Source organism: Narcine bancroftii, chromosome 3 (assembly GCF_036971445.1).
Source record: "Narcine bancroftii isolate sNarBan1 chromosome 3, sNarBan1.hap1, whole genome shotgun sequence".
NCBI classification, from domain to species: Eukaryota; Metazoa; Chordata; class Chondrichthyes; order Torpediniformes; family Narcinidae; genus Narcine; species Narcine bancroftii.
This window is the reverse complement of record NC_091471.1, coordinates 262,969,175-262,982,831: the sequence shown is the minus strand read 5'-3', so window position 1 is coordinate 262,982,831 and position 13,657 is coordinate 262,969,175. Positions and strand designations below refer to the sequence as shown.

The following is a 13,657-nucleotide window of genomic DNA, read 5'->3' as shown; positions in this document are numbered from 1 at the left end:
CCCGGACTGGGGCCGCCGCCTCCTACTTTCTGCCCGGACCGGAGCCTCCGCCTGCCTCACTCGACCGAGGCCGCCGCCTCCCCTTTGCTCTTGCCTGGATCGGGGCCGCCGCCGCCTACCCTCTGCCCGGACCGGGGCCAGGGCCGCGGCCGCCTCTGCTTTCCCTGTGCCCGGACTGGGGCCGCCGCCTTGCTCAAGACAAAAATTGCCTGTCTAGAATGCGTGTATTGCAGGTGGTCACGTGCCCTCCCCATGTGAAAGTTATTCAGAAGTCACATCACCTGTGACTCCGGTTGGATTCTGGCCACCTTGCCTTTGGCTAATTTAACTCACCTAGGGTCATTTCTGGCTAGAAGCATTATATATAACACCAACACACAGCACATTCTTTCTCTCTGCCTTGTCGTCTAAGCCCTGGACATCATTCCACGCCAGGTCAAGTCAAACATTGCCACTCACCATAATTTTGTGGGAAATGTTCTCATAACTGAACAGTCACCCACATTTTTCTATGTTCCTTATTGCTCTGTTTCCCAGTCTCATTCATCAGTAGAACAGATCAAATTAACAGTTTGAAGACAGCCAGAACCTTCTGTAGGCTTTGCCATTAGGCTGAGTCTTAACTTCCATAATTTTCTTCTCAGCCTAGAAGCCTGTCGGGGTGTTGTTCAGAACTCTGCATGAGACGTGGCAACAGTGTGTGTAAAAAAAAAGGGGGCCTTTTTTTTTCCACTGCTTTTGGACTCCTGCCAAGCAGCTGACCTTACACTATATGATTAAACTCGGTGCTTACCTTATGGCATTTCTATGAATAGCCTGGCAGAAAGAGAATGCAAAAGAACTTGTGTCCCACCAGTTCTTCATTCAGCTGATCTGTGAATTGATGTTCTCTGTTGCATAGTGAATGCCTGTGTTGCCCCAGCAAGGTATCATATTTCCGCAGCGTTCGAAAAGCATGACTAAGGGCAGAATCTAATCTTGTAAGTAAAACTTTATGAACTCTGCGATGGCTGTGCATGACTAAGGGCAGAATCTAATCTTGTAAGTAAAACTTTATGAACTCTCTGTGATGGCTGTGAATGAATGGCTGAAGAAACGAACCATTTGGTATTTGTGTATGGAATGTGATTTTGCTGCCATTCCCCTGGCTTACAGCATCTAGAAACTTCATTAGTTTAAATCTGTGGTTGTGTTGTATAATCAAATTAGTTACATAAAAAATAAACAGTGAACGTGGACAACTTTTACTGAGACCTTATTCTTTCTCATTAATGCAAACCAAAAGTAGGTCTCTGTGAATAATTTGGAAGTTATTTATGAAAAATCTTTGGTGCATTTCCTAAGAAAAGGAATGTGACTGGTGCTTCATTAATTGGAAAACCAGTTAAGTTCAAAGTTCAATTTATTGTCAGAATAAATAAACGATTTCACCTACAAGCTGAGATTGTTTTTCCTGCAGGCCAGGCAAAATTTCTGCTTATCGTTACGTGTAAACTTGTTATATGTGGATTATGGTGAGCAGAAGGCTGCATAGCGGGCAGCGCAGTGGGCAGTGTGGGTTTTTGTGGTTTTTTCCTACAATACTCCTGCCATATAGTAAACATGAGTGGGGGTAGAGATGCCATGTATGCGGGCACAATCTACAGTGACACATTAGAGCACAGTACATGTCCCTGTGGGGCAAGTGGAATGCGCTCTCACCATTCTTCCCATTGCCATTCCCTGTACCACATCGCAAACCTGTGCCAGGTGCTTCCCATTCCAAATATTCTAGCCCTCCAGAAGGGCAATGGTCTCCCACAGGTTTTGCTGGTCACCAGTCCCATCAAGGGCAAGACCACCCCTCTGAGGTCAGGGCAGATGGGAGTGCTCAGTCCCCACCAAGGCAGAGGTTACCCTGACGTCCTCAGGGAGGTTACGACTGGGAGCCCTGCCATAGAGGCTAGTAATAAGGGCCCATTTCCTAATGACCCTCATGCCCTCGCTGACTCTGCCACTGCGGTCAGCACATAAGGTTCCACTCTAAAAGTGTAGAGAACCTGGCCCACACAAAGTGGTCCCCTCATCGATCCCTTCAGGTGGCACTTGCAGGGAGTTGATGACCATCTGCTGCGCAGACAGACTACCCAGAGTGCTGAGATGACCATCTGCTGCACAGACAGACTACCCAGAGTGCTGGCCTTGAGGTGGGAGAGGCAAATATAGGGGGCTCCCCTCATCCCACAGCCGGAGTAGCCATGCATCTAAATGCTCGCCCGACCGCTGGCAGAATCTGGCCACCAGCCCGGCCAGCTCCTTGGCAGAGCATTCCCGGGTCTTTTTGATCTTGTACTGGCCCCTGCCCATCCACTCAGACCCTCTCCGTTCTCAGCAACTTCCCTATTGTGGAAGGCTGACAGGGCAGGTCCTCATGGCAGGTCTGGGAGCGCATGGTTTCCTGCCAGACTTACAAGGACTCCAGAACACAGGGGGTTTGGGGGGGGGGGCAGATGTTGGTGGGGCATACATTATCAGACTCAGCCTCCTCAAAGTCGTCATTGTCCAGCCACACATCCCCATCTCCTGACCACACTTCATTCTTCCCCCCACCCCCCCCCCCCCCATGCATAATAATAGTTCTGATGTTTACAGGATCGACCTGCCAGCCGGATTGGCACGCCACCTGAAGCTATCACGCTTTGACTAGCTAGCAGGCAGTTTCAGTGTACCTAGCCTCCCAGCAGCATCCAGTGCATCCTGCATGGAGCTTTATTGATTCAATCTGTTCATCTTTCTGGGCACCCAGATTACTTAAATCAGAAGTGATACCCCACTGGAGCCTAAGTAGGGTATTCAGTAACCTTAAAGCTCCCCCATAACTCCCCCTGGCCTAGGGAAACCCCAATTGCTCCAGGAGGGAGACCATATGGTGCCCAATCTTCTCCCTGTCGGGGTCCAGCCTGTCAATTCAGTCAACCGGTATGGCATAACTTGTCATGCCACCAAATGGCTGAATCTTTGACGGTCATCATTCCACCCGGGGATTTGATAATCTGACTCCGGGGTTCCTTTACTAACTGTGGGTAGGTCGCCTCCTGCTGCCCCCATTGGTGAGCAGATACACAATAATGCAGGCACCTGACAGGACACCCATACACACACTCATTAGCACAATCTCCCACGTGGTTAGTGCTCCACAAGTGTCCAGCCGAAACTCTTTGAACCCTTCTCACAGAACCAGTTGTATTTGGTGGGTTCACAGAGAGACAAGACTGGACACAAGTATTCAATCAAAGGTAACAATTGAACACATGGGAGACAAACAGGGGAAGATTCCAAATGATACTTAATTACTTTACTACTAAACAACTATATAGACATTCACATCAGACCCAAGTTGGACTCCAATACCAGTGGCCGCCTATCTTCTACACACTCCCACATGTATATAAACTTCACAGATGGACTTTCAAACACACTCCCGATTCCCTGTTCCAACGGAGGTGAGGCTCTCTGCAGCACTGGTCCATCACAGAACTATGGCTCAACTCAGTGTAGTGCACATCTTACCTGCAACTTCTCCTGTGCTCCCCAATAATAGAAACTAACTCTTGGGGTGGGTGCTTCAGGAGCTTTTATGTGGCACCCATTTAAAGGAAAGATGAGCAAGAACAGCATCCTGGTGTCAGACATCAGCCCAGAAAAATGGGGCACTTCCACAAGAATATGTGTACCCCTGGATGCATATCTGCCAGCCTGTCCTCTGCCTCACCATGAGATAACATGGCAACAGGAATTTGAGCTCTATACTGAGGGAGCACCCAAATGTGAAGCCAAGATGCTGGATGCGCGAGCCAAGAGAGGGCTTGGGCACCTTATGGATGGCCTTGCACTTCCTGCTTGCAGACGTTGGTGGTAAAGGTGCATACATATACCAGCTAAGCCAGAGAAACCAGGCAAGTGAGTCAGCGGACAGACAATTTTCTTTCTCTTCCCTCCCCTCTCGGACAAGGGAACAGTTCCCACAGCACCCTGTTCCATCGGGAACACAACCACCCTGCTTGGTTGAGGGCGAGCTGGTGAAGCATTGTCATTGAGTTTGATAATGTGCCTTGTCCATTATATATCCATCCATTAGATTTTTATTGTTTTAGGCACGTTTTTACAGTTATAACATGTTACTTAGATTTTGAAGATTAGAAACCAGTTATCCATTGTGATTGTAGTAATTGGCGAGTGATGTGACTTCCGAGAAGTGGAATGTTATATGTGAATTGTGGAGGAACACGTGGCATCCCTGTCTGGAACATTGTGGAGGGTCACCTGACCTCCCTGTCTGAAACTCATTCAGAAGTCGCATTGCCTGCCAATCAAGGTTGGACTCCAGCCACCCATTAGTGCACACCTTGCCGTTGGCTCATTTAAATGAATCAGTGCAGTCATTAGCCAGATGTCCAGCTTAGAACAGTGTAAAATATCCATGCACATCACTTTTCGCTCTCTCTGCTTTGTGGTCCAACCCCCAGACATCAACTCTAGTCAGGTCGCTACTGTGGACATAGCTGGAGGAATTGTGGGTAACCTAATAACTTTCCAAACACAAATGTACACAAAAAATAAGATACCTATACAAAAGAGAGAGATAAAATGAAGAAAGAAATGTAAATAAATTGACTGTGCAATACAGAAAAAAATTTAAATATTCATGAATAAATTAGTCTCTGATTGGGTCTAGTTAAAACACAAAATTACTGGAAATTACTGGCGAACTCAGCAGGTCTCGCAGTATCGGGATGCTGTGTGACCTCTTGAGTACAGCCAGCATTTTTGTGTTTTTAACTGCAATCGCAGTGTCTGCAGAGTTTTGTGTTTACTCCTCTCTGACTGAGTCTGTTGTTTAGGAGACTGATGGTGGGGGGGGGGGGTGCGTGGGGTAGCAGATTTTCTTGAACTAGGAGCTACAAGTTTTGTGGCACCTCTTTCCTGATGGCAATAGCAAGGATAAAGCATGTTGTGGGTGATGTAAATTCTTGATGAATGCTGCTGCTTTCCAATGGCAGCATTCCATATGTATTTTCTCAATGATGGGGAGAGTTTTGCCTGTGATACACTGGGTAGTGATGTGCCCATATCAGGTCATGATGTAGCCATTTATTACATTTTCCACTACACATCTGTAGAAGTTTGCTAAGGTTTCCAATGTCATACTGAACCTTCATAAACTCCTGAGGAAGTAGAGGCACGGATGTGCTTTCTTCATGATGACATTAGATTCAAGATTCAAGTTTTTGTCATGTAATAAAAACAGTTTCATATTACGATAAATTGCTTTTGTTTGCTGTCAGGCAGACAGATTCACCATGGACAGAAATTGCCTGAAGCACCTCTGACAGACAAAGGGAAGCAAAAGAGAGTTGCCCCCAGAGTCACTAAGTGTCCGTGGATTCACCTCCAGTGATCCCGCAGCCTCTGCAGCTGCACAGAGTCCAGTCCAAACCATCGGCAACTCAAGCTCCAGACCCAAACCTCCAATACGATTAGGAACCCTTAGCATCCTTGGCACCCTCTTGCATCCCCATTCTGATGCCTGGTATCCCTTCAGCCAGTTCAAGCCAGGAATTTAAATTTGCTCACCCTCTCCACCTCTGATACCCCAATCATCACTGGATTGTACACTTCTGGTTTCCCTTCCTAAAGTCTACAATCAGCTCCTTGACATTGAGGTTGTTGTTAGTACACCATTTAGCCCAGTATTCAATCTCCCTCCTGTATGCTGACTCATTACCCCTTTTTATTACAGCCCACAACTGTGGTATTGTCAGCAAATTTATTGTTGTTTCACCGAGCCACACAGAAATAGCTGTCAAATGAGTAGAGCAGAGGACTAAGTACACAGCCCTGTCGTAGTCTGGTGCTGACAGAGATTGTGGAGGAGATGCTCTTGCCAATCCACTCTGATTGGGGTCTGGAGGTGAGGAAATCCAGGATCCTATGACACAGTGGGGTATTGAGGCCCAGGTCTTGGAGTTTGCTGATTAGTTTTGAGGTGATGATGGTGTTGAACGCCGAACTGTAGTTGATAAAGAATATCCTGATGTATGCATCTTTGCATTCCAGGGGTTTGAGATGGCATCTGCCATAGACCTGTTGCTACAGTAGGGAAAATGGAACAGATCCATGCTATTCACTTAAAATGCTTAAATTGTCTCAATGCTGGGCCCACAGTACATGAAGGTAGCTGGGCAACTTCTCCCTCAATCCTGGTGGATGTACTGTTGAGTAAAATTGGTGAGATAGGGATACTTCCAAGGCCTTTTCTGAACTCTTTGATAAGTCTGTGGTAAGTCTGCTTGAGATTGGCCGTGTATGATCTTCTGATGTAATGTCAGCAGTTTATTCAATGTTGTTGCATCCATTATGAGATGATGGAAACATATTTGCCCACGGTTTATAATTACAGAGTACGTGGAAAAACTACCTGAGATTCAATCCAGTGTGAACTAGAGACATTTTCCTGAGATTTTTTTTCAGGGCTGCCAGGTGAAGGTGGGCAAGATGTATTGTGGATGGGGGTAAGAGGGGGAACAGGCAAGGTTGAAGGGGAGGTGTCATGGATAGGTGAAGATCAAAGAGTTAGAAGAAGTAGATGATCAAGGTGTTTGATGCCAGGAAGGAAGGAGGGAGATGAGGTGCAGAACGGAGGATGTGGGAGTAAGGGTTGGAGAGAGGGGCTGAGGGAAGATGGGGAGGACACTGTAGGAGATGGAACATGGGACAGTACAGCAAAGAAGTAGGCTCCATGGCTCATGCCTGTGCCAAGTATGATGACAAACTGAACTAAATCTCAATACTAGATGGTGTGCAGATATTAACCTAATGTTGACATCCTGCTCTACTGCCTGAGAGCAAATCTCGATTAAATGCATCCCTTCTATCTATCCCGAGAGTTAGCATCAATGATTCTCATCAGAGTTTATATCCCTCCTGATACTGATTACAAACAGGCACTTCTGGAGCTGCATGATGTGGTCAGTAAATAAGAGATGGCTCAACTCGACGCACTACATGAACTTAAACAGGCCTCTGTTAACCCCTCACCCCCCCCCCCACTCTTTTGTTCAAACGCCTGCCGACATTTTTCCATACCTTGATGAAGAGCTCAAGCCTGAAACTTTGGTGATGTATTTTTACCATTGTTATATAAAGGACACTGCTTAACCTGCTGAGTTTCTCCAGCTTTGTGTTTTTACTTCATCCACGGTGTCTGCAGATTTTCATGTATTACCTCTGTTAAGAAAACCCTGCCCAACTATCACCAGCATGTGAACTGCTGCACCAGAGTTCCCCACACACTTAATCATTGCTAGACCAAGGTAAGGAAGGTCTACTGTTCTTTCCTGAGATAGCATTTTGGCAAATTTTCTCCTGGCTGTCCTCCTTCTGCTTTAGTACAGACAGAGCCTAAAAAGAGAGGCTCCGGAGATCAGGACAGCTGTACGGTGGTCACAGGAGGCTGAAGAACAGTTGCAAGATTTCCTTGAGTCAGCAGATTGGGTACTATTCAAGGACTCTGAGAATCTGAATGATTACACCAGGGCTGTCACAGACTTTATCAAAAAAGCTGTGGATAAATGTGTTCCCACCAAATTGTTCAGAATTTTCCCCAACCAGAAGCCTTGATCAACAATGAAACCAGGAACCTGCTGAGAGCCAGCTCAGAGGCATTCAAGACCGTAGATCCAGATCAATACAGAAGGAGCAGGTACGATCTGCAAAAAGCTATCTTCTGGGTGAAGTGAAGATTCTGGATGAAAATAGAAACAACAAAGGACACCCGACAGCTGTGGCAGGACCTAAATGCCATATCTGCTACAAAACTAAATCCGGTGTAGTAGAAGACAGAAAAGCTTCGCTCCCAGAGGAACTCAATGCCCGATTTGACCATAGTAACCGTGAAGAACTACCCCTCCACACCCCACATCAGTTGATGATCCCATCCTGTCCGTATCTGAGGATGACGTACGTGCTGCCTTCAGGAGAGTGATTTCGAGGAAAGCATCCAGCCCAGACAGAGTATCTGGCTGAGTATTAAAAAATCTGTGCTGACCAACTTACCAATGTATTCACAGATACCTTCAATATCATCTCCAACAGGGTGAGGTACCCACTTATTTCAGACATGCGTCAATCATACTGGTGCCCAAGAAGAGTGCAGTAACCTGCCTTAATGACTATTGATCAGTTGCACTTACATTAACAGTGATGAAGTGTTTTGAAAGGCTGGTGTTAAAGCATATCAGCTCCTGTCTGAGCAGTGATATTCTGGGCCGCCTATCATAGCAACAGGTCTACGACAGATGCCATCTTACTGGCCCTACACAAAGCATTGGAACACCTGGACAGCAAAGATGCATTCAACAGGATGTTCTTATCAACGACATTTTGGCATTTAACATGATCATCTCCTCAAAACGGATCAGCAAATTCCAAGACATGTGCCTCAACACCCCCCTGTATAATTGGATCCTGGATTTCCTCACCTCCAGACCACAATCAGTGAGGATTGGAAAGAACATCTCCTCCACAATCTCCATCAGTTCCATCGCACCACAGGGCTGCATTCTTAGCCCCCTCCTCTACTCACTTTACACCTACGATTTTTTGTGTGGATCGGTACGACAATAACACTATCTCCAAATTTACCAATGATATCACAGTAGTGGGTTGAATAAAGAAAGGATGCAGAAGGGATGATTGAAAACTTGGGTGAATGGTGCACCCTTTGCCCTCAGTGTCACCAAAATGAAGGAGCTGATTGTTGACTTCAGGAAGGGAAAACAAGAGGTATATAATCCAGTGATCACTGATGAATCAGGGGAGAGAGGGTGAGCAAGTTTAAGTTCTTGGGAATCACCATCTTGGAGGATCTTTCCTGGACCCAATGCATTAAAGGCATCGTGAAGAAAACATGTCGGTGCCTCTGCTTCCTCAGGAGTTCACGGAGGTTTGGTATGACACCAGCAACCCTGGCAAATTTCTACAAATGTGTGGTGGAAAGTGTGCTGACAGGCTGAACAACTGCCCCCCCTCCACCTCCAGACTCCTCAACAACAAACTCAATCAGGGACTCATTTAAGGACTCTTGTGCACTTTATTAATTGTTTTATTCTCTCTGTATTGCACAGTCAGTTTGTTCAATATTCGTTTACAGTTATTTATTTGTTTGCATGTATATGCTATGTACATTTTTTTTTGCACTACCAATTAGTTGTAATTCTGCCTCACTTCAGGAAAAGGAATCTTAGGATTGTTTGTGATGTCATGTATCTACTCCGACAATAATTCTGAAATCCAAGTTTGCTGTCAAGAATGAGCTACCAATCTCAGCAAAGCCTATTGAGGGATAACTAAACATCTCATGCCTTTCCTGCTAATATCTATGGATGTTAACAGATGGTCTTCTCGTGTGAGACAAACTGATCCCAATGTCAGAGTCACAAGATGGCACAGATTCCAATCCAAAAATCCCTTCTGTTTGTGGCTGTTCATCCCCTGAATTTCCTGATCATTCCAATCAAACAAAATCTAATGTGTTCTAGCAAAGAAGCAACATTTTTTTTGTGTTCTAATTATGGTGGACTTTGCCAAAGGGTTAGAAGAAACAGAAGATGAGGATGTTTGGAGCAGGGAGGAAAGGGACAGGGGGTAGGCCAGATGAGGTGCAAGAGATAAAATGGAGTTAAGGATTGCCCAGAGGAGGACTATGGGGAGGACACAGTAGGAGAGAGTGGACTCTGCACCTCCTCTCTCGGGGTTGTCTGTCAGACATTGACTGAGAGAATTAAGGGTAGTCACCAAAACACCAGCTTATTATTGATACCAAAACTTACCACAAATACTGCTTTCCTCTTCCATGAGACCTTCATTACTGATTATCTTACAGCAATATTTCTGTTGCCAACATGATGTTGAGTCTGGTTGATGAGAATAATGGAATGGATTAGAGAACAGAAAGTCCAAAAGTCATCTGCATTTATCGTGGAGTTAAAAAAAAAAGGGAACTACCTCAGAATCGCACAATGACCACGGCAAGGAAGGAGACCTATTATATCCATATTAATTGTATGTAAGAATAGTCTAATCGGTCCTCTCTCCATATTCCTGAAAATTCCTTTTTGGTACACGCTTTTGAACACGACTATTGGATTCACCACTGTGACCCCTGGTAGTTCCAGTCCGAGGCCACTCACCATGTAAAATTCCTTTTCCTCGTGACCCTGTTTGCAATCCACCTGCACGTACCCATCTCAGAAAATAATCTTAGATGTGGAAATACAGCTAAGTGAAATTTTGGGAAGGCTGCACTTAATGTAACAGAGGTGCATTTCTGGTCAACTCATCACAAGAATCCAGAGGCTTTGGAAAGGCTACAGAAGAAATTTACCAGAATGTTGCCTTCTCATTAGAGGATACGGACTGGAGAGAGCTTGGACAAAGTTGGGTTGTTTTCTCTCGAGTGTTGCCAAGGCCAGAACTGACAGAAGCTTTTAAAATTATGAGAGCCATAGAGAGTTAGAATCTTTTCCCAGGATTTAAAAAATGTCACCTACTGGAGGACATGGCATTTCAGGAGAGGGCCTGGCAGAGGGTTTAAAGGAGGCCACATGGGGCCAATATTTTAAACAGTCAAGGGCAGTGTGGGTACTGAAGCTGACTGTTGACTTCAGGATGGAAAAACAAAGGAGGATCATTGGGGGATCAGAGACAGGGTGAGTGAGCAAATTTAAGTTCTTGGGAGTCACTACCTCAGAGGATCGTTCTTGGACCCAATTCTTCCTCAGGAGTTTGTCGAGGTTTGGTATGACTTCAGCAACCCTGGCAAATTTCTACAGATTTGTAGTGGAAAAGGAGCTGGCCAGCTGCATCACTATCTGGTATGGGGACACCAATACCCCTGAGTGTAAAGCCCACCAAAAGGTAGTGGACATCACAGGCAAAACCCTCCCCACCATCGAGAACATCTACAGGGAACGCTGCTGTAGAGAGCAGTAGCAATCATCAAGGATCCACATCATCCAGCACATGCTCTGTTCTCGTTCTACTATCAGGAAAGAGGTGTAGGTGGCACAAGAATCACATCACCAGGTTTAAGAGCAGCTGCTACCCCTCCACTATCAGATTTCTCAACAACAAACTCAATGAAGGACTCTTATTTTTGCACTTCATCATTTTATTTCCTCTCTGTATTGCACAGTCAGTTTGTTTACATTACTCTATTTGTTTACATTGTGTAGAGTTTCTTTTGGCACCACTTGTGATAGTACAGACCTATCACCAATGTATATAGTTACAGTATCTAGAGGGTAATGACTGTGCTTACAGCGATTGGCTGAGAGCTAAGCCACGCCTACTGTCTGGGCCTTAAAGGGTTGTGTCCCTAGCCAGGTCGGATCATTCCGGACTGGTTGGCCACCTGTGAAGAGCTCCTGTCTTTTGCTAATAAAAGCCTTGGTTTGGATCAACAAGTCTTTGGTTCTTTCGACGAGCTCTACACCACTAATAAGTGGTAATTCTGCAACACCTGCAGAAAATAATCTCAAAGTTGCATGTGATGTCATGTATGACAATAAATCTGAAATCTGTAGGTAGCTGAAATGGGTTGCCGATAGTGTGGAAGCAAATGCAATAATAGCATTTCCGAGGCATTCCGATAGACACATGAATAAGCTGGGAATAGAGGGATTTGTTTCATGCAAGCAGCAGAGTTTTCGTTTAATGTGGATCTCAGGGTCGGCATAGACACTTTGGGTGAAGGGTCCGTTCCTGTCCTGTACTATTCATAGCCTATGTTCCATAACGTATGGCTCTATCTGATCAAAAACATAACCTGTACACATTGCCTCTCATTATTCATGGAAAAACTAGAGTGGGCTTCCAATTATTGATTTTACATAAGATCTTTAACATTAAACCTTGTAGTTTTGACAGGATTGGCTTTTTCAGAATATGATGAAGAAACATTTTCTTCATTTACATCGCTTCCTGTTTGAGCGAAAGGGCTTGGAACATCCCAGGCTTCCAATTGGTAGCAAAATGTAGCTGTACTCCTCAGGCTACCAGGATTATTGTACATTAAGGACAATAACTACTACTGCCCAGTTTTTAGCAAAAGCCTTTGTCCTGTTCAGGTTGTCATATTGGCAGATAGGCTCAGTAAACTTGGATGTCAAAGGATAAAAGTGGTCCTCCTCCTTAGTAATGCAACATAATTAATAACTAATGCATTAGTGGAGTTGTCTGTCACTTCTGGGAAATGATGACCTCTGTCATTCTGTTCAGCTTTAATTATCAGAGAGAGCAGGCACCTACATGATTCTCACTCATTACGCAGGGTCATGAAACCCGGTTGCTAATGGGATTGTTTTTCCTTCACCGTAACCGAATGCCATGAGGCTCGTAATGGCTTTTTTTTCACTTTCTTCATAGTAACACAATGTAGAATTGTATCTTCGTCAGACACAAAGCCTTGGAAATATCAAACTATGCTGTTTCAATGCAGATCAATTTCAATTGATTTCCTTTAGTTGCAGAGGTGATTATCTCTCAACAAATGAGAAGTTGAACCTGTACAATCTCACAAAGAGCTGAAATAGGATTCTCTGTGTGTGTGAGTTAATCTATTCTTTAATGACACTGATGAAGTTCTCACCAGTATTTCACTTTATAGATTCTGACATGTTCACAGGCTTCTCTCTGCTCTCACCTCCAAAGTTAAAACTGTAACAAATACAGATGAAAGCACCATTGCCATCTGGAAATCAAAACAGTTAATAATTTGAAAATTGCAACCAAGTTACTGGAACGTTGTCATTGATCATCAATAATGCCTCAATCTGGCCCTCCCTGAGGGAGTACAGATTACAGCAAAACATAGCAAATACAAAGGTAGTTATGGGAGACCAAGTTTAGAATCTAAAAGAGAATCAAGAGTGAAGAAAAGACTGAGTTTCACTGCTGCAAAAAGAAAGGCGAGGAAATCCAGTCAAAAGATTTATTCTCAGGGAACGAGAGCAGGGCAGTTTGAAGGGGAGCAAAGAATAAAAAGCAAGCAAGAAGTACAACAGTAATCAGAGGGCATCACTTCAAAAAAAGACAAACTAAAAACGAATAATGATGGCTCCCTTTCTGGAAGAGAGTGATCTCTTTCCTGATGCTCCTGCATGTGTAACATGAAGGCAACCTCTATCGGTAAGCTGCAGATCCTAGGAGCAAGAGTTTATGTCAACTACAATACTTTGAACTTAGGTCTATTGAAATTAATATTTTCTTCATATTTTCAATCTCACATTTTATACATTTATCAAAACAAACAGTTTTAAAGAAAAAGAAAAATACCACTGTGCATCTGTGGCACGTGAGCATGGATGCACACAAAAGCCCGCCAAATTTTAAAAAGTTACAGAGTTTTCGAAAAGTCCAGATTCTTAGGTGATCCGGATTTCTGGCTTCCAGATTTTTGGACTTCAACTGTGTTGAGAATCTTGAGTTCATGCTCGTGAGCACACAAAAAATGGCATCACAAACTATCCATTTGCCCAATCCATTCTGTCCCATCTGTAATAAGTGCAGTTTCCACAAGTCAAAATCCACAGAACTGGAGAGGAAACATCCTTCCATG

The 13,657-nt window shown here is 44.6% G+C and overlaps 1 protein-coding gene across 2 annotated transcripts in view; it reads left to right on the top strand.

Annotated features, from left to right (window-relative positions):
• Positions 1-800: 800 nt before the first annotated feature.
• Positions 801-13,657, top strand: part of slc1a6 (solute carrier family 1 member 6) — a 118,976-nt gene continuing 106,119 nt past the window's right edge. For both annotated transcript variants that reach the window (XM_069927930.1, XM_069927928.1), the window contains exon 1: positions 801-980. The gene's annotated coding sequence lies outside the window, so the exon portion shown is untranslated. The remainder of the gene's footprint in view (positions 981-13,657) is intronic.